Here is a 27,826-nt window from a genome sequence, read left to right as displayed (position 1 = left end):
GAAAATATTTGCAAAACACATATCCAACAAAAGACTAGTAGTTAGAATATAATGATCTCTCAATACAAAATGTTAGAAATGGGGATCTCTGGGCGGCTCAATGGTTTAGCGCCTGCCTCTGGCCCAGGGTGTGATCCTGGAGTCCCGGGATGGAGCCCCACATCAGGCTCCCTGCATGGAGCCTGCTTCTCCCTCTGCCTGCGTCTCTGCCTCTCTCTCTTTCTCTCATGAATAAATAAATAAAATCTTAGAAAAAATGTTAGAAAGGGAGGAGCCCTTACTGGTTGACAAGGTTGAGGAGCAGAGGGGGCATCTAAGGGGAAGAGAGAGAGAGGTGGGTATGATTATAAAAGGAAAACATGAAGGATATTTGTGATGTTGGAACTGTTTAGTGTCTTGACTAGTAAACACAGATGAGTTTAATTTGATGAGTATCTACACAGGTGGTAAATTATAAAGAACTTGGTACACACATGTACAAATTTGAATATACAAATGATCACAAATAAAACTGAAAAAAACCTGAATTAGATCAGTGGATAGTATCAATGTCAATATCCTGGCTCTGATATTTTTTATAGTTCTGCAAACTTCCTCCTTTGAGGGTAACTAAGCAAAGCATACAAGATTGCTCTGTATTATTTCTTACAATTACATGTGAATCTATAATTATTTCAATAAAATTGCATTAAGGAAATAACATCTCAGTATCACATTAATAATTGAAGTTTTTACTACTGCATTTACTTATCTCCTGTAACATGTACAAAACAGCATCTTTACTAGAAACAACCAGCTTGGCAAGGACAACTGGCTCAAAGCAGAACATACTGTACTCCGTTACCAAGAACTCTGACTACAGGCAAGTCATCATTTGAATAGAGAATGAAAAATACATTTTGAGTGTAGAAAGTCTACTCCTCTCATCTAATAATTCCACAGAGGGGCAACTCCAGAGTATCCTCACTGGGTTTTTTCAGAGGCAACACTGTTCATTTTCTAAACTAGGGAGAGCCTATCTATATCAGAACGTGATTCATTTTCTTATAACTTGACCCGAAAACAACACAGGCTGGAAGTTCTTGATTTAGTGTGCCTGTTCTGTAGTCCTAAACCTTTCCTTCAGTGGTACCCAAAGATCTAGCTATAGTCTTCAAGCTTTTGTCAGAAATAAAGTTGACAGTTTGATGGATCTTTGTTTATATTTGTTCTGGGTCTCTTTATCAAGTGTTCTTAAATTTAAAGAAGAAAGGGCCTTTAGGTCAGCCATACGATTGGAAGGGGAAATGGCCATTGGCAACATTTCTGTAGGCTGCTTCTGCATAGCAAAAAACCCAAACATACTTGGAAAAAGTGGTATATGGAGATGGATAGCCTAAATACAGCCTGCAGGACAACTCTTGATGTTCCTGCCATTGATGCCAACTTCAAGGAGCATTATCATTCATGATAACTAAAAATAAGATGATATGATTATTAAATTTAAGTTGGGAGAAGGTATATTCTATGCAGAATGAATAGCATGTTTGAAAATGTAGAATCAGGGCAGCATGGGTGGCTCAGTGATTTAGCCCCACCTTCAGCCCAGGGCGTGATCCTGAGGACTGAGGATCCAGTCCTGCGTTGGGCTCCCTGCATGGAGCCTGCTTCTCCCTCTGCCTGTGTCTCTGCCTCTCTCTCTCTCTCTCTCTCTGTTTCTCATGAATAAATAAATAAAATCTTAAAAAAAGAAAAAAATGTAGAATCAATAGTATATTAGAGATTCAAAGAGTTCCAAATGGAATTTAGTGGTAGCAGTGTTGTCAATATGATGCAGAGACAAAGAGACTAATGGAAATACCATTGCCCGGTGGTTGGGAATGTGGGGTCTGGACCATGATGGGCTTGTGTGCTGTGCTAAGGATCATGATCCTTATTCTTAAACTGACAGGAAACTGATAGATTATTTACTTTCTATTTGTTTTAAACTTGGGATGATCAAAAGAGAATTTCCATTCAGTTTATATCTCCCCTCAAGATTTAGAGATTTGCATCCTGGCTAGACACTAGATTAACGATAATGCCTACACTCCTACCACACCTCTCAGGGAGCTAGAACACCTGTTTTCAAATTCCAGTGGGCTTAAAAATTAGCTGGGTTCTCTGTCAAACCATGCAGATTCCTGGGCTCCACTCTCAAGGAGCCTGGTTTAGTTGGTCCTGAATGGGCTCTGGAAAGCTGTGTGTTTAACCACTTAATTCTGATACCCCAGGCCATTTGGATTATACTTTGAGAAGGACTGTAAGTGATTGCAACGTAAACAAAATTCTTTTTAATCCTGTCTTGTGAACAGAAGATCTGAATGCACTTTCAGATGGAATTAACAATGTAGGTTCTAGTCTCCACTAGAGGGTAGTGTATAAAAACTTTGAGTTTTGAACAAAATTTGTTTAAATTGTGTGATTTTTAAAAAAAAGAATCAGAGGATTTAAAACATTTTTAATATGGATTTTTTTTCACATGAAATGTTAAAAGATATTATTTGGAAAAGTGATTTATTCTTTCTTTGTTTTTCTCTAGTTTAATCAGACGACTTGCTCAGATTAAAATATTTCCTCATTGCTAACATACTGTTATTCTGTGTGTCATTATAGGACATTAGCAATAAGGGAGCCCACCTTCTGTATTTTACAAATGAAGGGCAGAATGCCCAGGAGGAAACCAGTTCTACATCTCTACACTTAGTAGCAGAGTTAAGACTAGATCCCAGGTGGCCTGCCTATCAATTCAACACCATTTCCTATAAACCATCTTACAAAAAAAAAAGATAATTTGGGAGGTGCTGAGAGTGGAAAAGGAATACTATGTTATCACATTTTAGTTCCTTTATAGTTCCAACAAAAAACAAAATCAGAAATACTCATTTGAAACATCTTTGAGAGCTGTGAAGTAAACCCTGGCTTTTTTTTTTTTATTTGTTTTTATTAAGTTCCATTTGCCAGTATATAGTATAACACCCAGTGCTCATCCCATCAAGTGCCCTCCTCAGTGCCCGTCACCTAGTTATACCCCCACCTCCCCTTCTGCAACCCTTTGTTTGTTTCCCAGGGTTTGGAATCTCACATGAATAAATCCTATTTAATGACTAGAAATCTGATATATCTGCTGTTAGATGAAGTTCGTCATTTCACTTTTCCTTTTTTCCACTGGCTTAGACTAGTTCTGAGTTATAACTCTTTGATTACTGCCTTTTCATCTTGTACGTATGATTTTATTGTTGTTTTAAATGGTAGAACTATAGCTTCCCAAGTAAGGACAACATGAATCAGGATTAAAAAGAACAACAGCAGGGTAAGCTTCCTTTATTCATCTTGTTAAAATAAGGGAAACAGGTGTAAATGCTCCAGTTAATCAGGCAGTTTTTATATTTTAAGTGGTCTTGGCTTTGAAAATGAAATCTGTGCAAAAGGGTTGAGCTTTCTCCTCCTCGTCATCCTCTTCTTCTCCTTTTTATTTCTTTTTTTTTTTTTTTCTTTCCTGACATGTGGCATTTGCTTTACTGAATGGCTTAACGTCTGGTGGAGTCATGTGCTTTTTTGGCATGGTTCTCTGCCCCAGGAGCTGCTAAAAGAAAAAACGGCCTTTTCTTAGAAGGCTGTGGACCACTTTTGATCTAGGGCCTAGTGTTTGGCAGGCCCAACAGTAGTATTATCCCTGTGAGGAAATAGCAATAGTATTATTTCCTTATTGTGATGGAGATGATTTCCTGAAATGAAAGACTTAGGAATTTAATTGGGGTATAAGGAAATCACTAGGCAGTAATTTGTATTTTCACCTTTTTAATGGGAATCCACCAGTCATTTCATGCCCTTTAAAGTGGCATCTCCTAAGCATCCTACCAATGTATAACGTGGGTTATAAAACTCCAAATTCCCAAAGGTATATTATAATAGTTAAGTTCATAACTATTATAATACAAACTGAATTTGCAAAGCTCCTGGTAAGTGTTAAGCATTGGGCTAAGTTGTTTATCCATAAAATCTTATTTATCTTGCATAACAACCTTATTGTTATGCATTATCATCACCATTTTTACAAATGATGAAATTGAGACTCAGGTGGGGTAAGGAACTAATATAAAAAGCTAGAGGTGGATGAGCTAGGCAAAGTATGAGTGCCTCCTCTTAACCATACTGTATCCCATACTTAATTTACATACAGCCCTTAGCAAGACAACACAGAGGGAAATGTATCCAGTGAATGTGCATGTGGATGACCATTTTAAGTTTTAAAATATGATGTATATTAATATTCTCTTTAAGGTTAAGGTGTTCTCAGAAAGGGAAAAGGATTAATTATGAGCCCTACCTTAGCCAGTAAGAATAAGCTTGCAGGAGCTGAGATAGGGTTAATGTCTCAGATAAAATTCAAGCCAGACCTGATTTTCATGCTCTATTTACTGTAGCAGACCAGATTCCTTCCTTCACAATCTCTGGAAATAGAATAAATAGCAAATGTATTTAAAGAACCAAAATCTAGATACGCTGTACACATTCACATTAGAGACAGGTGTTATTTCAGATATATATTAAATTACATTTCTGGGGCATCAAGGCAGGTGCCTCAATTCGTAATAGTTTAAAGCTCCATCTTTAATGATTATTCTGAGCCCTCACTGAAACATGCAAGAGGGAAAAGAAAACCATTGGAAAGAAAGAGAAACATGGAAATTTCTAGGCTAGGGAGGCAGTAAGGCTTTGGGCTGGGTAGTAGGTGATCCAGTGTCACTGGTGGTATCTGAGATGATTCCAGATGTTACATAAATACATTTTTTAAAAGATTTTATTTATTTATTCATAGAGACACAGGCAGAGGGAGAAGCAGGCTCCATGCAGGGAGCCCGACATGGGACTCGATCCAGGGTCTCCAGGATCACACCCTGGGCTGCAGGTGGCACTAAACCACTGCACCACTGGGGCTGCCCTATAAATACATTTTTGTAAAGAAATGTTGGGGTACCTGGGTGACTCAGTGGTTGAGCATCTGCCTTTGGCTCAGGTCGTGACCCCAGAGTCCTGGGATAGAGTCCAGCATCAGGGCCCCCCGCATGGAGTCTGCTTCTCCTTCTGCCTATGTCTCTGCCTCTCTCTGTATGTCTCTCATAAATAAATTTAAAAATCTTTTTAAAAAAGTTGTCAATAGTTGCATATTAATTTAGCAGAGATGGAGGTGGTGGGAAATCTAGCACCTAAAACCAGTAATTTTGTGGATACTATTTCTTTGGACAAGGCCAAGTTTTGAGCAATGAGAAAATTTAAATTTGATTTTAACAAAAATATTAATAGTGATAAACAGATATGGAAAAAATTTTGGAGATGCTATACAAGAGGGATTGGAGTTTGGGAAACTTTAATATGGCACAATCAGTATATGACAAAACGGCTCCAGTACTTGGGTCTAATTTCTGGTTGTGAAATGGACTAGCTACATGAACATGGGTAAGCCATTTTCACATCTCTAATCCAGAGTCATTTTGACCATAAAATGATTTGTTCTACCTCTCAAAGGATTTGAGAACACATACATTTGATAAATACTGACTGAGGACTGAATTAATAATACCTCTTACTAGTAAACATATGACTAGTTGACTAAAGTACATAAATACTGTCATGATTAATGATAAACTGAGTTAATTTGAATTAACACCAGTGAAAGCTCTACTAAATGCATCAGTACTTAAACTAAAAAAACAGTTTGTAAGGGTAAATTACAATTGATATTTTTTATTTTTTTATTTTTAAATATTTTATTTATTTATTCATGAGAGACACAGAGAGAGAGAGGCAGAGACACAGGCAGAGGGAGAAGCAGGCCCCATGCAAGGAGCTCAACGTGGGACTCGATCCCAGGTCTCCAGGATCACACCCCTGGCTGCAGGAGGCGCCAAACCACTGAGCCGCTGGGGCTGCCCAGTTGATATATTTTTTTTCCAGTTGATATTTTTTATATCAGCAAACATCAATGCAGATTTTCATTATTAACACTGGAAAAATTGCAACTGTGCACATTACCAGACTGATCGAAAGATCACGAATAGAAGCTAGTTGGTTTCTCTTACATGGTAGTGCTGAGAAGGAAATTACCCTAATTTGATTTTTTTAAAGATTTTATTTATTTATTCATGAGAGACGCAGAGAGGTAGAGACATTGGCAGAGAGAGAAGCAGGCTCCCTGCAGGAACCTGATATGGGACTCTATCTCTGGACCCCAGGATCATGAACTGAGCCAAAGGCAGATGCTCAACCACTGAGCCACCCAGGTGCCCCTGCATTTGATTTTTTACCTGACATAGAATATCTGCACATAGAAGAGCCACATTCATCTGAATGACCTTATAAACCCAGGCCAACATAGAAAAAATAGATTTGTAAACAACTGTTTTTGGTGAAAATTATATTAATGATAACAGTGATAATAATGATGTGGATTGCTCTCATTTATTTAGCACACAATGTGTGTGTATGTATGTACATGTGTGTATACATCAGATGATGTGCTCAGTACTTTATCTCTAATTTTTCAATGTCTCTGAAAATTAAATACGAATGCCCCTAATTTTAGTTGATGAAGGTCAGGAAGGTTGAGTTTTTGCCCAAGGCCACAAATTCATCGAATGGCAGTACCAGGATTCAAATCCAGAACAATTTTGGCTCCAATATGCCAACTGTTTCCATTGTGCTACCCTGCTTTCTGATATAATAAAAGTGGGGATTCTAAACAGATACAGACATAGGAGAAAGAATTTTAAGTGTGAGTTTAGCAGAATTTTCTTTAATGAGAATAGGGACTCTCAGGTTAAAAGAAATGTCATTTCTTTTCTCATTGGTGGCCACTGTTAGGATTAGCCCAGGATTGAAAGCAAGTAATAAATTTTCACAGCTAAGGTCCCATCCCTGTTATCTCCTTCCAATTACTAGAAAGGTTTTCTCAAAAGTTAAGCTACTGAGATAATAACAGGGTTCTGAGTAACTGCTCCCATACTTTTAGAACTTTTCAAACTCCTATTTTCTGCAGCATCAATTGGCATCATCCAACAACATGACAATTTGACAGACTAGTCTGATACAGAAAGACTATGGGTGATTACTTGAATCAAACATAATTGTCGTATTTCCATAGTTCTTCTTGTCAAGGAATTGCCTATGAGACAAGCCCAATGGGAAAGGAGTTAAATAGTATTCTGGGTACATGATCGTCTGAATGGTTCTCAGATGTGTAGTGACACCATTTAAATAGAATGGCTTGAGACATGGTTTGTTTTCATTCCACCTACTATGAATGGAGAAAGAAACTTACTCATACATTCACTCAAAATACATTTGGTGAGTTCCTATCTCACCAAATTAGTAATCACTGTAGAACTCCAGTAGGTGATACAAGAATCAAAGTCAGAGGAGTCCTCAATGGTAATTTAGACTTCACCTACCATCATCATAAAGACTGACTTTACGCTTGAAAGTGCACAATTTCTTCTTGTTGCTGTTGTCTGTATATAATAGTGACTTTATTATACCATAGATGTCAGAACACTAGAGAAAGAGTCAGGAGGAAGTGATTAATCCCAATTTCTGTGCTTCCAAGCTGTAAGACCTGAGATAAATGATGGAAACTATCTGGGATTCAGTATGTATAAGAATAAAATACAGCAAATCAGAGATCTAAATCCTGTTCTCATCATATAAATGATATATATATATATATATAAATATATATAAATATAAATGCTTCTTAGTCTCCTGTATGCATGAGAGGATCCCAGGGTTCAGGAGGCTGAAGTTAAAACATCATTCCAAGATGGCAATCAAATTATTATCTGCTTTCCTACCAGTCTCAGGTAGGCAGGAAGACAAACCGAGTTGTTTTTTTTTTTTTTTTTAGACCAAACCGAGTTTTACTCATTTCCCTATGCAGTTTCTGTAGTAGCCACTTGGGGGCGCCAGATGGTCTATTTTTGTTTATGTGAAGGCAAAAAATGCCCAGAAAAATTCTTTCTCTGTAGGACTACCTACCAGAGAGTTCTCTCCTTTTTTGATGTTTGTAAATATTTTCAGACTGCATTTAACCCATAAAAAGGTTTTTGGAAGAAGGGTCTGGAAATCTTGAAAATGCATTCAACTGGGGAGAAAATAAAGGAGAAATGAAACTAAGGAGAAAGGCTGAGACTGTGGATAGAGGAAGGAAACAAATGTGATACCCAGAAAAGTTTCATAAATGCCAGATTCAGAAACAAATTCAATTAAGTCCCTTTAAGGATAAGTTAAAGAACTGGTAGAGTCACTTGCATTTTCAACTGTTTTATCTATAAAATGAAGATGATGATTCTTTACCTGCCTGAGGGGTAAGGATGATGTGTATCACTTATACGCTAGCCTCTCCTTCCAACACCACAGATTCTGTTAAAGCTGCTAATCATATGGATACTATATTTACATATCAAGATCCTCTCTTCCCACATGGTGAAAGATTCTGAGCTGAATGGATATATTTAGCCAGGATGGCAGGTACATGTTGAAGTTTGGAGAGTCTTCATGAACCACCGCCCTCGCTCCCATGCACTGCTGCCCCCTTTTCTCAGCCATCCCATCTCTCTCTTGCTATAACAGTGTCCAAACTGGCTATCTTTCTTCCTCTCTTGCTCTCTCTACCCCATCTTGCATCCAACTGCCTGAGTACATCAAATCACATCACTCTCGCCTTTCAAACCTTTAAATGGCCATCCATTACATTTAGGATAAAATCTAAATTCTTTCCTTTAGATGTGTACAAAGTCCTACGTGATCTGGTGCCCACCTGCCTCTGGCGGACACTGCTGGTTGGCCATCCAATATCATGTCAATTTTCCCTTGTTTCTTAAGAACACTCCAATTTTGTATGTGACAGCATGAGCTCAGTTACAAACTCTCAACTCTCTAGATTTGTTTGGAGTTAGGAGTGCTTACATGGCCCACTTCTATCTAGTGAAATATAGGCTGAAGACTTTTGGAGGGGTCCTTCTGAAAAAACTACTTTTTTCCCCATCATTTTAGCAAAGGAAAGTCTCAGCTTGCCTGAGTCTTCTACCCTTCACCTGTCTTCTTCCTGCTTTGAATAGGAATGTAATAAGTACAGGTACAGCAGCTATTCCATGATCGTGAGGATGAAGCCTGCATGCTAATATGGCAAAGCAAAGGATAAAAGATCTCCAGGTCCTGACAGCATAAAACGTAATACCAGCTAAGAGTGTCTACCTCTAGATTTTTGCTAATGTGATACTAATACATCTATATTTGGTTAAGTGACTGTTGTTTGGTTTTTGTTTCAAGTTGACAAAACCAATTTTATGTAATATACTGTCTGGTTTTATCTTTAATTTGCCCCCTTAATCATCCCACATGCTGTAGGTATGGTGTTCTCTGCATCCCAGATCCTCCCTTTGGAGCAGAAAGACATTTTCCCAGCTTTTGAGATGATTGTTAACTGATAGCTTTCTGCTCTTACACTTCTTGGAAGATGCCCTTACTTCAAGAGAGCCATACTTCCCAAAGCAACAACTTATTGATACTGTGTCAACAACATATAGAGTACATGGGTCCCCTGCTTCCATCATTCCCAGTGACACCCTTGAGGGAAATTATGCTTCACTTCCTCCCAACCCTGGCCTTTGCTGGTTTAAAGATCTGCTTCCAAAAGGTGGAACTCCTCAGTCAAGAGATGTAGTGAGACTTTCTTTTAAGCAAAAGTTATAGCTACAGTCAAAAAGAGATATGCTGTGGTCACCACATGCTATGAGATGCTGCAGCTGGTATCATGTTCTCCTCACCTGGGGGCCTATCAGATGAAAAACTCTCAAACATGGGAAGGAGTTCAAGAGGCCAGCAATCAAAATGTCACCAATACGAGGGCACAGCAGAGTAACTTTAAAAGAAATGTTTAATAAATCAATAAATGAATAGGGTCTGGGAACTGGAAACTGGTATCTGAAATCACCTCAGCGTTTCTAGCAGACGTTACCAGGGCTTGCTTATGTTATTGTGCTCCTTGCCTTCTTGGGCCACAGAAGAGCACATTTCCTAACCCCTGGGGGTTAGGCAGAGTGATGTGACCAATACTGACCAATGAAATGGAGGAAAGGAACCTGTGTCCCTTCCAGACTCAAGCAGTAAAACCTCCCTGTGCAGTTCTTGAGTCTGTCTCTTCCCTTCCAGGAGGGGTATGGAGGCCAGGTGTTGAATGATGGGGACGCAAGATTGCTGACTCACTGCACAGGCTCCAGCAGCCTGGGATAATGTCTGATCCACAGCAGGTTTTGACTGATCCAGAAATACAGTTTTACATATTAAATCACTGAGATTTGGGAGTTGCTATCACCGTGCTGAAAGCTAGCCTAGCCTGATTAATACAGGATTCTCACCACACGAACATAAAACATCTTCCTGGCACTTATTTGAAATGCTTTTTTGCTCGTCAAGATACAAATAATGTGACTGATCTCTTTTAAGCCATCTATAGACTCCTCGTTGCATCTTTAGTTAAAACTCACAGAAGTCAGGAGGCATTTTGTAAATGATGAGAATCATCTTAAAATTTGAGATAGACCCGTATATCAAACACAAAGCATAACACCAATTCTTCCCTCTTCTGGATCAGTCTTTCTAAATTTTCGTGATATTCTTCTTTTTTTTTTTTTTTATTCTGTTCTTAGGTCCTGTCATTTATCACCTTCCTTTAGAGTCTGGCTGAGCCGCGAATCATCTGGAGACTTTGTAGTAGACTGTATCTTGAGTTGACCTCTTTCATTTGGACGCCAAAGCCATTTTTACAGCTGTTCATTGCTATTCTCTTTGTCAGGAAGAATGTTTTGCTTAAAGGGTCTTTAAAATGGCAGAAGCTTGACACACGCCTGCCAATAAACTAGAAACTTATATTAAGAAGCCATTCTGCACAGCACTTACAGAGCCATATAGGATACTCCTCCACTATTACCTTGATAACTGCCTCAACTACCATCATCTACCACTTATTGATCACCAACAATGTGCTTGGCCCTATGCTAATGAAGCCTTTAGAAATATTCTCTAGTTATCCCTACAGCATTTTCTGGCATAAATTATTCTACCTATTTTACAAGCAAGGAAACTGAGGCTCAGAAAAGGTAAACTTTCCTAAACTTTTACAGCTAGATAGTATTAATGTCAGGGTTCAATCCTGATTTTACTGACTAAAGAGTCCATGCATTTAATCACAGAATTCTACTGACTTCCAGTTGGGAAAATAGAGTCACAAAGGCAATGCTGAAATATTCTTCCCCTCAGCCTATCTGTATGTGTCCTACCTGCTTAGTGCTTTGCTTAGAAGGTCCAACACAGCAGATGCTTTTTTAGTTTGGAAGGTTCATTTTAAATTAAAAAAAGTAACTCGACAGTCTTTTCTTTCAGGAATAAAAAGGAATGTTAAAGCTACTATATTACTATTAAGTTTTCCCCTTGATTTCAACGTTGAATGGCTCTTGCAACAACTTCCTGAAAGGTTTTTTTCTTCCCCATCAGCCAGGTTTAGTTGAAAGTTTACATTTCTGCCTGGAAAGATACCAGGCTAACCCCCTTCACATCAGCAATTTGTTGGGCCTTTGGCATGTTGGGAGGGATGAGGGTGCAGCCAGCCAGCACATTCACAAGAGACTAAGGAAGAGAGTTATAGAGGTGATCTGTGTGGCTCTCCAGCTCGCTGAACTGCCTCAAGATCCTGACGACACCCTTTTACATTGTAGAAGAATCTCCTCTTTCTGTAAAACACTCTCCATTAGGGACTGGTGTCCATTTATATCTCTCTTAAATTGCCAGTAAAGCTGCAGAGAAGACTTGAGATCTGTACGACTGGACCTGGGTGGACTCGAGTGGTGGTAACATCTGCTGTATTTCACAGTCAGCAGATCAGCTCTCCCAGCTGATAGCAAAATGTCTTCACACATTGCACCAGGAGTTCTTTCCCCTGCTCTCCTTTCCTGGGGAGGGGGAGGCGGGGGGGCGGGTTGCCCTTCAGTATCTAGATCTGAGAATGCCAGTCTGTCCAACACAGCCTTAAGTGAGGGGTCCAAAGGAGACCCCCAGGGCTTGGGCACTCACCAGACCACCTTCTCTGCAGAGTCCCTTGTGTGGACAAAGGAGGACAGAATTAGAACAATTTTTCCCAAAATATATTCAATTCTTTCCCATAACAATTGTTGATTCATAATAAACATAAGCCTAGTGAATAGCTATTCAATCTTAGGTACTCTTTTTCTTCTCTGTCTAGGTACAATCTTTTAATCCCTTCACATTCTGTCCCTAGGAAAAATCATCCAGCCCTGTGGCTTTAAATACTGACTAAATTCTTGAATTCCCAAATTATATTTCAAGTGTAAACTTCTCCTTGGAAGAGGCACCTGGGTGGCTCAGTCAGTTAGGCCTCTGACTCTTGATTTTGGCATGGGTCATGATCCCGGGGTCTTGGGATAGACCCCACAGTGGGCCCCGTGCTCAGTTGAGAGTCTGCCTCTCTCCCTCTATCCCTCCCCCCACTGTGTGCATACACACACACTCTCTCTCTCAAATAAATAGATCTTTAAAAAACCAAAAAATACAAAAACTTCTCCTTGGAGTACTAAACTTACTTACCCAAGTGTCTGCTTGGCATCTCCACTTAATGATTATCACAGGCATCGCAAGCTTAAGATATTCAAATCCAGGTTTTTTTTTAAATTTTAAAGGATTTTATTTATTTATTAGTGAGAGAGACACACACACACAGATAGGCAAAGATAACAGGCAGAGGGAGAAGCAGGCTCCATGCAGGGAGCCCGATGCGAGACTCAAACCCGGGGTCTCCAGGATCAGGCCTTGGGCTGAAGGCGGTGCTAAACCACTGACCACCCGGGCCACCCCAAATCCTTTTTTTTTTCATTTCTTCACTCTGCCCTTGATTCATGTATCTTCCAGGCTTTACCATGCTCCTATCTATCAAATCAGAACCCTAGTGCATTGATCAGGGTCCAGTTGGGAGAGAAAAACCACACCAGTTACTTGAACAGAGAATTGATCAAATATAAAGAATTAGATATAAAGTTGCTGGCTAGGTAACTGAAAAGACTAAAGAACACTAAATTGTTAGTAAGTAGCAGTGCAAGGAATAGCCACCAGCTCTAGGCCTGGAGAACAAAGAGAAAAATCAGAGTTCATTAAGAAGAGATTCTGGAAAGGTAGGCTCCTGCAGAGATAAGGCTGAGACACCTGAGAGAGAGCAGGAGTGAGGCTGTGAGTGTTGGAAACTGCAAACTAGACTTGGCCTCTGCTGCAGGAAGGAGGAGGAGCTTCTGCTGCGGTGAAGAACAGGAGGCTGGAGGTGACTTTCCTGGTAGCAGAAAGCCCACAGAAAGTCATCAGGAGGGACCAAGACCCTTGTTCTTCCTGCTGTGCAGTCTATGGCACCCCCTAATGGCAGCGGCGCACAGGAAGCAGTGGGAACACAGGAACTTGGTTTGTGGTCCCAGCTCCAGCATCACACAGCAGAGTGTGGAAGGTGGACTTGCAGAGAGATGATACCCTGATAATCAATCCGTTAGTTATTAAGGACTTAGTAACTGAATTATCCTTTATTCTCTCTGCCTAATTCCATTACCAAATCCACCAGAAAGTTTTAATACTGCTCTGTCTAAAGTAGTTCTCAATCTTAATTTTTGTTGACTTACCCTCTACCCTCCTCTTTCCCATGAATTTGATCCAAGGCTCTGTCATCTTTACCCTGGATTATGGTAGTATCTATCTACTGGATTTCTTAATTTCACTCTTGCTTCCCTCTAAATTACACATTCATTCAACAAATGTTTATTGAGCACTTACTGTGTCCCAGGGGCACTTAGACTACACCAGTAAACAAAACAAATGAAGTCATATCCTTTGGAGCTTCAATTTTAGCCACTCACATCAACACAAAGTAGCAAGATGGCTTTTATTAAAGTATACTTTAAATTGTGTACCTGCTTAAACCCTTTAAAGACTTTCCTATTCCAAATAGAAAAATGCCAAACTCTCTATGAAGGATAAAGCTAGGTTTGATCTGACAACTTTCAACTTCTCCAGATTTGGTAGTATCCTTTTCCTTCTCCCCTGTTCTCTGACAAACTAGCCAACTTTCAGTTTCTTGGACATGCCAAAATCCTTTCCTGCTAAGGATCTTCCTGCATTCATTTCTTTTTGGCTAAAAAGATCTTTAACTCACTCTCTGCATGTCTTTATCACACTATTCAAGTATCCACTAAACTATCACTTCCCATTTCTGAAATATATATATTTGTAAATATATATATTTATATTAGTTTACTAATTAGTCTACTTCATTTGTTTCTATTATTTTTTCCTCTTCAGTTCCTTCATAGAATTTGCCATAATTTACAATTTTAACTAAATATCTTATTTGATTGTTTGCTTGTTAAACATGTCTTTTCCACTAGACTGTAAGTTTCATAAGAGCAGGGGTCAGATCATGTCTATATTCCAGCATAAAGCACAATGTCAGGTGCTCCATAAATATTTATAGAATGAATTAGTCAATTAAAAGTTGTAAGAATTCAGTTCAATATTGTTTAACCCAGCAATAACTAAACTTATTTGACCACAGACCATTCTTTTTTTTTAAACTTATTTTATTTAAATTCAATTAGTTAACATATGTCATTATTTTCAGAGTTAGAGTTCAGTAATTTATCAGTTGCATTTAATACCCAGTGCCAGAAATTTTGTTCTGCAGTTTTGTTCGATTTATAATTTGAATATACTATTACCAACTTGAAGCACATTATTTTGTTTTATTTAAATTCAATTAATTAACATATAATGTATTTTGGGTTTCAGAGGTACAGTTCAGTGATTCATCAGTCTTATATAACCCGCAGTTCTCATTACATTATGTGCCTTCCTTAATGCCCATCACCCAATTATCCCATCCCTCCATCCACCTCGCCTCCAGTGACCCTCAGTTTGTTTCCTAGAGTTAAGAGTCTCTTATGGTTTGTCTCCTTCTCTGATTTCATCTTATTTTCTTTTCCCTCCCTTCCCTTCTGATCCTCTGTTTGTTTCTTGAATTCCACATGAGTGAAATCATATAATTATATTTCTCTGGTTGACCTATTTCACTCAGCATAATAACCCCCACGTTGATGTAAATGGTAAGGTATCATCCATTTTGATGGCTGAGTAATATTCCATTATGAAAAAAACACCGCATTCTTTATCTATTCATCTGTCATCTGTTAACTGTCAATAGGCATCTGGGCTCTTTCCGTAGTTGGGCTATGGCCACAGGTCGTTCTTAACATAATACCTTTGAACCTCCTAAAAAAAAACTCATGTTCTATTAAGAGATATTGGGTTATAGAGGCTTTCATTTAGGATCCTCCCTGGCCCTTGTTTTACTTGTGGAAAAACAAACTTTGGAGCAAAAGATACATTGGGTTAAATTTTACTCTCAGGGAAAAGAACAAAGGATTTGTGGTTATTTTTTATGAGACCCCAGGAGGCACCCAAAGTTCAGTGACAAAGTTATGGTCTAAGCCCTAACTAGACTAAATTCCAATGCTAACTCTCATCTGTAAAATCAAGGTTACAATTCTGATATTTCAGGATTGTTTGGAGGAAATAACACATACAAGATAATTGATACAATATGAAGCACACAATAGATTCTCAATATAAATGTTAGCTCCCACATTTTCACTTTTTCCCTTTGTCCATCTATTGGAGAAATAAATTGTCAACAGTCTGCAGAGAATAATGGAACAATATTGACAGCATAACTCTGGCATAGATTATATTAACCACTAGTGGACAGTGTTATTAACCAATGAAATATTTATAGTTTTTCATCTCTTTATCTCTAAATCTCTCATCTACTTGACCTGCCAGTAAATATTAGATCTGGTCCTGCCCTTAAGAATACTAAAATTAGTTGTGGAAAAAGTCAACTCAAATGAAATAACTAGAGAGAAATAAGATGCTAATAGGCAATAAGAGATGTAAAAAAGGAGGCATAAGCATTGAAGTATGTGAGGTTTCTCTTATAAAGGAGAGTGGGGGCATGGATATGCAGTTTCTCTTAAACAGCCTCTCATAATCGAGCAGTTTAAGAAATGTTTTTGGATGGAGTTTGGCAAGTCTACCCCAAATAAAATGAAATTCTGATTTAGCAATGTGCCCTTCCAAGACCACAGTGCATTTTAAGGAATCTATCCTCATAAATTTCAAACGAAAGAAAAGATCCAAGCCACTTTCATAAAGCCTGACTTCTCAGCAGAGTGCTTCATTACAGACCCTGGGAGGCTTAAATGGCAGGCTAATTTTTCTTCTTCCCCAAAATTGAAAACAGCTTGAGCTCTTGAAAGTCCTTGTCATCTACCAAAGCAGATGGAAACTAAGGAAGAGAACAACTTTACAACAAAATAACATCAGGATTAACCTATGGAGACAGTGAATTCAACAGAACACTGTTTCTATGCAAGACTGTAACCTTGGGTCTCCTTGCTCTTGTGGAGAGCACTATGGCACCATTCTAAAGAATGATGAAAAACTTGAGGTAAAGGAAGGCATTGTGGTACCTTTCCCAGAAGCCTAATTTATGAAAATAAATCCAGTTAGATTTGCAAAGTCTAGGAAAGAGTTCAAACAGTGGCAGCAAGAAGTTATCTGTTACCATTGGATTTGAAGTTATCAGTGAGGCACACAGAAAGATATCAAATACAAAGTTAGATAACCAAAAGTGTTAGTCATCTACAATTAGTGTAAAATTAAATGAATGATTTTTTTGATTGGTCTCTGTTGAATATATACTTCATCTAGGGGGACAAGGGAGAAGGAGAATGGGCAGGTCATGTGTCCTGCACCCTCAGTCAGCCCAAGCAGCTCCAATCTGTCGTTTGAATATTTTAATTTTGTGTCTGAAAAATGGGTTCCACTGCTTTAAAAAGAGTGAAAATCACAGTTCTAGGTGATTTATGGCAGTGTCTCCAGATTCTAAGTGTGACTCTTTGGAATTGGGAGAGTTTCCAATACAAAACAAACCATGCCTAAGATTCCTCTAAAGACAGTTACCATCTGGAATTAGGACTTATTTTTTTTTCTCTGAAGTGATATTCTTCCCCATTTTGTTTGTTAACTTACCCATAACCTAGTTACTTGATTATAGTATTAGAAAAGCAGAGTTTTGACATTTGTTTGTTTATTTATTTATTTATTTTTTAGGTTTTGATATTTAAAAAGATAATGCTAATAGAGAACTTTTTACATGTGATTTGACAGATGAAATATAAATGAAATCGTAAATTAGCTAATGATGCATCTTTAATATTCTGCTTTTAGTAGGAACATGTCTTGGGCATATAGGTACTTGAGAATCCATAAAGCAATATTCACATTGTTGGTAAGAGGCATCTGCTAAACACAACGTCTGATATGTGCTAGGAAGATCAAAAGGAAGGACTTACGGGAAGATGGAAAGAAAGAGAAACAGAGGAAAAGAAAAAAGAGGAAGGAAGGGAGGAAGACAGGAAGGAAGGAAGGAGAACAAGAAGGAAGAAGAAAGGGAAGAAGGGAGAAAAGGAAACAAGGAAGGAACGAAGGCAGGAAGGAAGAGAGGGAGGGACGAAAGGAAGGAAGGAGGAAATAAGAGAGAAGAGTGAAAGAAACAGCTTATATAAAATTAATATGGATGACTTTTTTTTTTAAGTAACAGCTACTATGTGGTTTTACCCTCTCACATCACACCAGTCTTTTGTTTCTCAGTTCTCTGAACAGAGACATCAAAAGGCATTAATTATGAGAAAGGGAAGGAAAGAGAAAGGAAAATAAGTAGAATTTGTAGGAAACCAGACCAACCAAATCTACTTTGCTTGTAGTGAACATGATTTAGAGCAATTTTGCAAACTCTGATGATCCTGAGATAAAGAGAAAAAGGGGGATTAAGGAAAAAACCTTGTATAAAAACCACTTTGTCGACAATATATTTCACTTCAATTTAATGAAATTTCACTATACCTAAATCAGCCCTAATTTCTGTGAGGACTCTTCCATTTCAGCTAGATTACCTATTCCTTGAGGAAGGGGACCACTAACATTATTAGCCTTTTCATTATTCTCAGTAGCCGGCGCATACTGGACCTTGCAGTTGAATTTAAGTACAAGTATTAAATAACTAATGCTGGCCAGAGATATGTAAGTCAAGAAAAGGGTAATTTCATTGATAAATAAGAAGTACAAGTGAAGTGAATCTATTTTGGTTGTACAAACCTAACACTCATAATTCACTTAGATATTCAAATGGTTTCTACAGTTATGTTTGACTGTTCTTTTAGTAAGAATAATGCCCTGTTAAAAAAAAGAAAGGTGTTTGGTAATATGTGCTCTGTGAAGTTTTCTAAATCCTAGTTAGTTGTAAAATAAAGTCTGAATTAATCCAACAAGTATTTATTGAGCACTCAAGCACATGATTTTAGGTAGCCCTGAGCCAAGAACCACATTGTCCATGTCTCATGGAGCATCCAGTTTGTAGATTAGATGGATATTAAGCAACTCATTACCTAATTATCTGATTAAAACTATTATAGAATGCTACAATGGAGAAGGGTAGGAGGTGATGAAGTTACAGTCTCAGAATTCTTTCCTGAAAAACATTATACTTGTACCCATATATGAAAGTTAAGAAAAGAACAACTAAGTGAATAAGGAGAAAGAGAATGGTATATAAGTAGCTTGTCTGAAGACACCAAAGTGAGAAGGAGTAGAACATGCTTGTGGAACCAAAGGAGGGCAGTGTGACCAAACCCCACAGCGAGGAGAAGTAGCACAAAATAGAGTTGGAGAGGATGACAGAAGCCTATAAGATTATGAGCAGCTTACCATGGCTCTATTTTGTTTTTAAGTGAGATGCCCAAATTACTGAAACATGACTGTGTTTGAGTATACATGAAAATTGTCAGTCTTGTATGTGTGATGAAGCTGATCCATTTAAGTTTCTTTTTTCCTAACCTTTAACAGGTGAGATGATGTGTAGATGTATTGTTTTAAACAATGACTGGGTTATACATTTTAAAAATTCTTTATCCAAGGGATAAGGTAAATCTTAGAAGAGAACAGAAGGACAACAATGGAGGCCACCATCTGCCAAATTGTGTTCTGTGGATATAATATGATGTCACCTTAAAACAGAAGAATTCTGTGGTTAAACGTTTCGGGGGAAATAGTAGGTTAAAGAAAGATAAATAGGTTTCTTTATTGATGGATTCCTCGGAGTCTTTATTATTCCATCTAATCAATGTTTTCAACTAACATTCCAATCTTTACTGAACACAGGGATATAGCATGACTAGGTAAGACATGATCTCATGGGGTTTACAGACCAAGCATCATGGACTATGATCCTCCAAGAAGTAAACAGAGTTTCCAGGAGCACGAACATCGGATTGGCTTTGCCCAAATAACTGAAGATAATGGGCCTTTGGCTGGAGTAGAGCAGTGGAAAAGGCCTTTTAGGATCCATATTATTTTAGGCTCATTAAATTTCATCCTGCTTGTTGATGGCATTTGAATAAAGACTTTTCTTTCATGTTTCTTTTTTTTTTCTAAAATGCTGCAGACAGTACTTAGACAGAAGATTTCCTGATATGGGATTAAGAAGAGAGTCCAGAAGATGACTTTCTAGCAGTTCTGGCATCTCAGAGTTTTCCTTTCCAATGAACTTCCCCCACCTTCCCCCCAAGAGCTCTACTTCATGTAGATCCTCATGATTCATACTACAGAGTTATGGGTATTGTTTTGTGATTTTATTTAGAAGGATACAAAAGATGACTTATTTCAGATAAATCTGTTTAATGAAGATGTCTTGGCACACAAAGCACACTCAAGAATGTTCATTAAATTGTTTAATCTTGTTAGTGACAAATGTTTCCTATGAATCCTTTTCTCTTTGGTGACAATGCCATAAACTTGTGAAGTCAACAGTTATATCCACTTGCTCTGGTTCCTGACGGAAAATCCACTTTTAAGAGAATTAGCCTTGTCAGATAATATGACAAGAGAAACCAGACTAGAACACAGTATAGAAGAAACTATTGAGTCAGAACATTTAAATACGTGTTAGGCTGACCGTATCCTGGAATACACCATTGAGTAAAAACACTCAATGAAAAGTGATGATCCCCCATCCTCCCTACTTCATTCATCACTGAGTAAATTCTGCTTTTATTAACAATAACCTTAGTTACAAGGATGACAAGAGCACAAAAATTATATGTCATTTCTTTACCAGAAAATACTGCACATTGTCAATAGGAGCTCGTCCCCAAGACTGGATGACTAGGAGCCAACTTTCCTCCATTATTCTCCCTGAAAGCCTAGTACTTCCCTTCATGCATGCATGTCAACTTCATTCTGTCTTTCTTCTGCTGATGTTTTCCCTACTTCTCTTGCCATTAGAGCAAGGTGATAGCCATAACTGCATCACCCGTCACAGCCCTAGATCTGCATAACCTCCTAATTCCTGTTCTTGGCTTGAATTTCAGTTTTGTAAAATTGAAAAAGCACAGGTCATGTGCTTCTAGTGCTATCAGCTGTGGCCAAGACCAATGGCCCATCTGCTCTGTTGTTCACATAAGGAGAGGCATGGTACACAAAATGATTGCCATTATATTTTTTATGCCTTTTCGAAACTAAATGTAAATACATCTCAGTGTCACATCAAGAAAGTTTTAGCTGAGACAACACAATATTTGAATGATTAAAATAAATCACATAAAACCTAAATACTATGTGATTTTCTATTGGGATGTATTTATGAATGCTCATAGAAATCTTACCATAGCTTGTCATTCTAAGCAAGGAGGTGCTTAAATGGTAGCACATAGAATCCCCCATAGATTTTGTTGAAAATAAGAATTCCTCTGCCCTACCTTGGAAAGTCTAAGTAAGTCTGAAAGATTTGTTCATGCTCTCTCTAGGTGATTCTTCTGTAAATGGGACACAGTTTGAAAAATATGGGTCTAGATTAAATAAAAGGAAAAAAAAAGAACAGGACTAATAATGTGAGAAAAGGGCCTTCAACAAAGGGGAGGACAGATGAGAACTAGTTATTGATTGTTTCTGGGGTATCCTTTCCTTGCTATAAACTTTCTCAACCACCAGGAGAACCGTCAAAGTGCTTATTCCTGAATCAAACATTCCCAGAGGATTTTTCCACGGTGACATACTCCTTGGATTTGTGTCCAGCAATGTCCAGTTATTTTCATGAAAAGATGTGCAGCACCCCACTTCGGATGACAATTTCTCATCAAGGAAGACAACATACTATGCGCTCCTGCCAGAGGATAATAGAGACAGCTATTGCTCATTCAGGTTATGAATGCAAAGCCAGCTTTGCAGTCAGGCAGAGCTCAGTTCTCCTCTGAGATCAGCTGAATGAAAATGATACAAATTCTCTTTTCAAGCACCTGTCAAGGGAAGAACATACACACTCCACAAAGGGGCTACATAAGTGATCTTGCACTCAGAGACAGCATTGTGAGGATCATTACATTGTTTTTGCAAAAGTCAACTTTAACAATGACAGGAGTTTCGCAGCAACTGCAAAATTTCAGAGGCACAACCCGCCATAAGTGAAGAGGAACATGCCACACAGGGAGTCTTTGTTCCTCTCCCGTTCAGCCCTAGGCTAGGTGTCTTTTGGTGTTACATGAAAAAAATGGCAGAGACCTCTTTTTTAAACATTTGTTCACAAAGGCTCTAATTTCATTGATCTAGTGATTAATTTGTCTATTTTTTAAAAATTGTTGTAAAATATTAAGGCATAGTTTTCATTAAGCTGGACCAAGAACTATGCTATATGCTAGGGATATGCCTGGATGCAAAACTGGCATAGCCCCAGGGGCACCTGGGTACCTCAGTCTATTGAGCATCTGACTGTTGATTTCAGCCCAGGTCATGATCTCAGGGTCAGGAGATCAAGCCCGCATCAGGCTCCATGCTCGGTGTGGGGTCTGCTTGAGATTCTCTCTCCCTCTCTCTTTCCCTCCTCCTCTGCCCCTCTCCTGCTTGCACTTGGCTCGCTCTCTCTCTCTCTCTCTCTCTCAAAATAAATAAAATCTTTTTTAAAAAACTGGCATAGCCCCTGTCTATTAAAAGGGGAAATGAGGAAGACAGATATGAAGACACTAGTCACAGACATAATACAAAATTATGTGAGCTAAGTGCTCTGGAACACTGTGATGGTAGAAAATGGAGAAATTACTGCATCAGGAAGGTTAGAGGTGGTGAAACAGAGTGGTAGGGTAACAGCTGGAATAACTAGTTGAGGAATAGCCAGAAGGAGGAATAGCAAATAAAAGAACCTATTTGCAAAGGTCTTGGTATGGGGGTGTTGGGGAGAGATCTAGGCAGTTCAAGAAATTGATGAAGGAGAGAGTGAGGGTGTTGTTCTAGGTCGAATTGCATCCTTCAAAAAAAAATATGTGGAGTCCTAACTCCCAGTCCCTCAAAACGTGACCTTATTTGGAAATAGGGTCATCACAGAGAGAATGATGTAGAGTGATTCCTTAATCCACTATGACTGGTTGTCCCTGGTGGTCACATTGGTGTAGAGTGGTTCCTTGATCCACCGTGACTGGTTGTCTTTCTAAGAGGAGGAAATAAACACATGGGAAGAAGATGTGACCATGTGAAGACAAAGGCAGGAACTGGAGTTCAGCTGCCCTGAAGCAAGGAACACCTGGTACACCAGCAGTTGGAAGAGGCGAGGAAGTGTCCTCACCAAGGGCTTTGAGGGAGTGTGGCCTTGCCAACACTGTGTGGTAATTTGTTGTGCAGCCCCAGGAAGCATGTGCCCAGTACGACTGGTATTAAACCAAGCTGAAGTGCAAAGTGGCCAGACCACACAGGGCCTTGAAGATCTTGTTGAAGATCTTACTCTTAAGAATAATGGGGTGTCAGAACAATGTTTTGACACAATATGGTAATAATGGCTAAGTCCTGTGTGAGAGGATAAGCTTACTTTTTGGTCACTTGAATTTCTCAGTAAATGAATTGGAAGGAGGCAAGAATTACAGTTAACCAAGATTCCAAATCATTGATATTTCAAAAGGCCACCTAATGAGATCAGTTTTCTTTCTACCCCAGATTTATAAGGAATCAAACTTTCTCTCCTGGCTAATATGGGACAGCTGAATTTGAAATATTTCAAAAAAAAAAAAAAAAAAAAAAAAGAAAGAAATATTTCCAAACTGTGCTCCAGGGAACTAGTTCTAAGAAAAATATTTCAGGAAATAGTCTAGGTTTCTTTGGGTGTTTCTTCCTGCTTGCAGAATCACAATGTGCATTAACATTTTGTAGTCTCTTGGAAGTTCTGTAGGACTTGAACCTCAGCTCCCAAATATGTTTGACCATGAAATACCCTTGAGCCAAACCAAAACCAGAAGAAATAGGTAAAAAGTACCCATTAACTTTTCAAGGAATTCACTTTTGGAAATGCAGAGTGGTTTTTAAAAATAGTATTTTTGTGCCCTTCCTCCTTTTCAGAACTGGGAAATGCTGCCCAATACTTAGTTGCAATCTTGCCCTACAATTTTTCTCTTCCTTGTGTGCATGGCCTGCTGGGGGAATAGCTGCTTACAATCTGTGAAGCTCAAATCTTCCTTCCCCTTCTCTTTTCCCAACTGAATTTCATTTGAGAGATCTGCCTTCAAGCAATTCTACAAGCAGAGTGTGGAAAAAATATTTCTGAGCAAATAAGAAATTGTAATGCGTTTTCAGATGGCATGTTTAAATGTGATTTGAAATAGATTTGAAGCCCAGACTTCAAAATGTTGGCCTTCCCAACCAAGAAACACCGTGCTATACCTGGAAAGGATTCTGAGGGTCATTTGGTACAAAATGCTTATTTTGTTTATAAATAAGTGAAGGCCTAGATTGCCGAGAAAGTACCAAGCCACACAGCTGATGGTATGGCACATCAGGAGGGATATCTGAGATCTTTACTCTCAGCCCTACCTCCTCTTGGAAAATGTCTTTTAGGGCCTTTAAAAAACTTATATAAACTCCTGAAAGCATTTGAATCCAGACCATTAATCTCAAATATAAGGAAGGTCACCAAAAATGGAATCAATTAATTCAGGAATCTCAGTAGCATATACCTTCTTTGTGAGTGAAACTAACCAATTCAATAAACCAATTCAGTACTATAAGGAGGGAAAATGTATAAATAGTAAATACCCTGTAAAGTTGTATGTTTTAATTGTCCATGTAACACATAAATTATTTACTTTAAGTTACCACAACTAATCCCTTTTAACACATTCATATATTTATTGTAAATTCTCTATTCTTGGTGGAGGAATTTTTTTTCCCCTCTGGACAATAAAATGTTTAGAAAATGACTCTGAAAAGTATCTGCATTGGCTCTTTTTAATTCTCTCTTCTTCCTTCTGCAATCTTTGGTCACAGGTTAAAAAACATCACCTGATCCATACCACTCAGTTAAGAGAGAAGAGTCATATTTTGCTATTGCTGCCCTTTTTACCATCCAGGCTGCAAAAAAAAAAAAAAAATCCTTATTAATGCATTTATGGAAATAAGTCTTAGCTTGTTCTGCTGTTGCTGTCCCACACAGATACATGTTTTGCATACCTGATTCTGTACCTAAGCACCAGCCTTTCAGACAAGATGATGGGCACAGCAGAAGGGAAGATGGCATCAATGCATATGGCTCAGCCCCATCATGAACTTAGGCTGGAAGATATGCAAATGGTGTATTGCCCTTGGTGTGAATATCTTACAGACACTTCAAAAGAAGTGGTGGTTATGCAACATGACACATTACCCCAAACCAGCTATCACCCTGTGCCCCATTGAAGAAACAGCAATCTGCTCTAATATTGGAGCATAATCAGCCTAAGGAAACCCTTGTGACTTTTAGTCCCCATTTCTCCTTACTCAGGAATTTTTAAGGATAATTTTGTGTCTATGTAATTTTTTCTTACTAGATAGTTTTAGAACCTAATCCACATATAAAACATACTTCCAGATATAATTTCGTCAACATTAAATAGGAGTGATACTGCCTGGACACATCTAGGTTTACTCATTTCCACCCACCTCCTACTGGCCCATTTTGCTTCTTCTGTTGAGACAGAACATTGATGTCATCCCATTTGGGCCAAAGTAAAAGCACATCCAGTTCCCAATGTTCTCTTATCTTAGAAAGCAGATAAATCTTTCAGAATGCTGAAGGAACTGCCTTCACACTCCCACCACCACACTGGCTGTAAACAGCACAAAGAAATTAGGGTCTGTATCCTTTCTCCGATTGAGGAAAGATGAAAGGAAAGACGGAAAATTTTTAAAAAGAAATAAAAGTCGAAATCAGGCCCCCACTACTTGCTTGCTGAGGGACGTTGGACAAGTCTCTTCATCCTTCTGAGCTATAGTTTCCTTATCTGTAAAATAAGTCATAATATTTATTCAAATATTGATTAGGAAGCAGAAGCAACTGAGGTTTTACAAAGTATCATTATGGTTACTGACACATCAAAGCTTTCAGCCTGAACACTTCACCTTCCTTTCTCTTGGCTCCTTTGAACTTCAGTATTCAACCCAAGGTAGCTTCAGAAATCGAATGCCACTTGTGTATCCAAAAGAAAGTTATTTGTGAAAGTTTAACCTTAAAAAACCTGTCATCCAGAATCTAACATCTAGAGTTAAATAAAATATCATTAAAATAATGCAGTGGGGAAAAATACGGAATAGATAACAAATAGACTCCACAGAAGGGGTAATGGGGGCTATATCCATGAATAAGAGCTTCAGAAAATCAAAATATTCAGGCTAGCATATAGACCATTATCAATTCCACTATTATCAGCAGATAAAAGAGTCAAGGGGATATTGGACAGACCCAGGAGGCAATTAAATGTTAGTGGTTAACATGCATAAGTTTGGAGTCAAATACAACCATATTCCAATCCCAGCTCTACCATATACTAGCTGTGCCATCATAAGCCATTTAACCTCTGTAAGCTTTAGTGTTTTCATCTGAAAAAGGGGGTAAGATGAAAGTATTTAATTTATGGGGTTATTTTTGTGACTAATAAATATTATAATGAACACATAGAGTTCCGCACAGTATCAGCCAAATAGCAAATATTCAATAAATCACATCAATTATTATTGCTGTCTTTTTCTCTTTTTTTCTGGACACTTAAGGTCAAATATGATTCACTCATAATCACAGAGCTTCAGTCTTTTGATGCTCCAAAATGCATACCCCAGTGGTTGGGTACAGAAACAAACAAAAGAAGAACAAAATGCTCTTCTCTGATGACTCTTCTTCCTTCCTTAAATAGTCAGGAAACAATATGGTCAGCATCAGATCAGTGAGGTCATCAAGAAACTGAGTAACTTGGAGTCCATGCTCCACAGCTGTCATATACAAGTGTGAATTTTACAAAGCATGCTCATTTTCGCTCAACTACCAGCTTGTGTTCTAGAGTAGAACTAAGATATTTACCCATGCAACCAATGGGGGAGCTTTAATTTTTGTCCTACTCAATTGGCTGGCATGATAGTTGAAATCATAGCACTTGTCAAGGCCATTCTTTTTAAAGATTTAGCTATTTATTAGAGAGAGAGTGTGTGTGCACAGGGAGGGGCAGAGGAAGATGCAGAGAAAATCCCAAGCTGACTTCACACTGAGTGCAGAGCCCTACACGTGGCTTGATCCCAGGACCCTGAGATCACCCCCTGAGCCAAAACCAAAAGTTGGATGCTTAACTGACTGTGCCGCTTGGGTGCCCAAAGGTCATTCTTTTTAGATATCTAAAAGAGACGGGAAATCTAGATCTCTGGGTTAAATGGCAGTTATTCAAAGTGAATTCCACTAGATGTTTCCTGGGTAATAGTAAAATAACTTTTTCAGATGGATCCCATTTTTCTGGGTGTTTCCAGTGTTTCATGGGAACACTGATAGGCAGTTGTAAATCATCATATTGTTAAAGACTGAACATCTCAGACCCAGTCTATGCAGTGTGGAGGGTTAGCAAATAAGATCAGTGTGATGTGGAACCAAACCAAAGGGAAATTTTTATTATGATATTTCTTTGTGTGAATACCAGTCAGGAAAAGAACATGTGGGGGAGAAAATACAATAAACAAGCTCAAAATCTCAAATGCATAGCTCTTGCTGATCCTGAACTGGATGTTCCAAGAGTCAAGGGCTGAAAATGTTTCACTAGTTTTACATTATTTTTAAGTAGCAAGTATATGTGGCTATTCATGTTACTTATATATAATTTAACATCTTGGGGAGGCCAACATAGCATTTGACTGAAATACTGTGAAATTATTTATAAAATTTCTAAAATTCAAATGAGAATGCCTCTAAGGTTTTGTATACAATTGTTTATAACAGTTTTAGGGGCGCCTGGGTAGCTCAGTGGGTTAAGCGACCAACTCTTGAATTCTGTTCAGCTCATGATCTCTGGGTCATGAGATCCAGCCCTGAGTCAGGCTCTGCACTCAGCAGGCAGTCTGCTTCTCTCTCCGTCTCTCTCCATCCCTACCCCTGCTCAGCTCTCTCTCTAAAATAAATACATTTTTACAACAAACAAAACCACAAATGTTGATAACAGTTTTGTTTGTAGTCAGCAGAGCTAGAACAATCCAAATATCATTCAGCTGATAAATGAATACAAAATGGGTATCATATCCATACTGTGGAATACTACACAGTAAGAAGGAATGA

At 38.4% G+C, this 27,826-nt stretch overlaps 1 long non-coding RNA gene across 1 annotated transcript in view; it reads left to right on the top strand.

Annotated features, from left to right (window-relative positions):
- LOC121494506 overlaps positions 1 to 19,785 on the top strand; it is a 44,293-nt gene extending 24,508 nt beyond the window's left edge. The window contains exon 4 of the long non-coding RNA XR_005988818.1: positions 19,679 to 19,785. This is a non-coding gene — a long non-coding RNA (uncharacterized LOC121494506). The remainder of the gene's footprint in view (positions 1 to 19,678) is intronic.
- The last annotated feature ends 8,041 nt before the right edge of the window (positions 19,786 to 27,826 follow it).

This window comes from Vulpes lagopus, chromosome 7 (genome assembly GCF_018345385.1).
Source record: "Vulpes lagopus strain Blue_001 chromosome 7, ASM1834538v1, whole genome shotgun sequence".
NCBI classification, from domain to species: Eukaryota; Metazoa; Chordata; class Mammalia; order Carnivora; family Canidae; genus Vulpes; species Vulpes lagopus.
The sequence above is the reverse complement of the archived record's forward strand: the minus strand, read 5'-3'. Positions and strand labels throughout refer to the sequence as shown.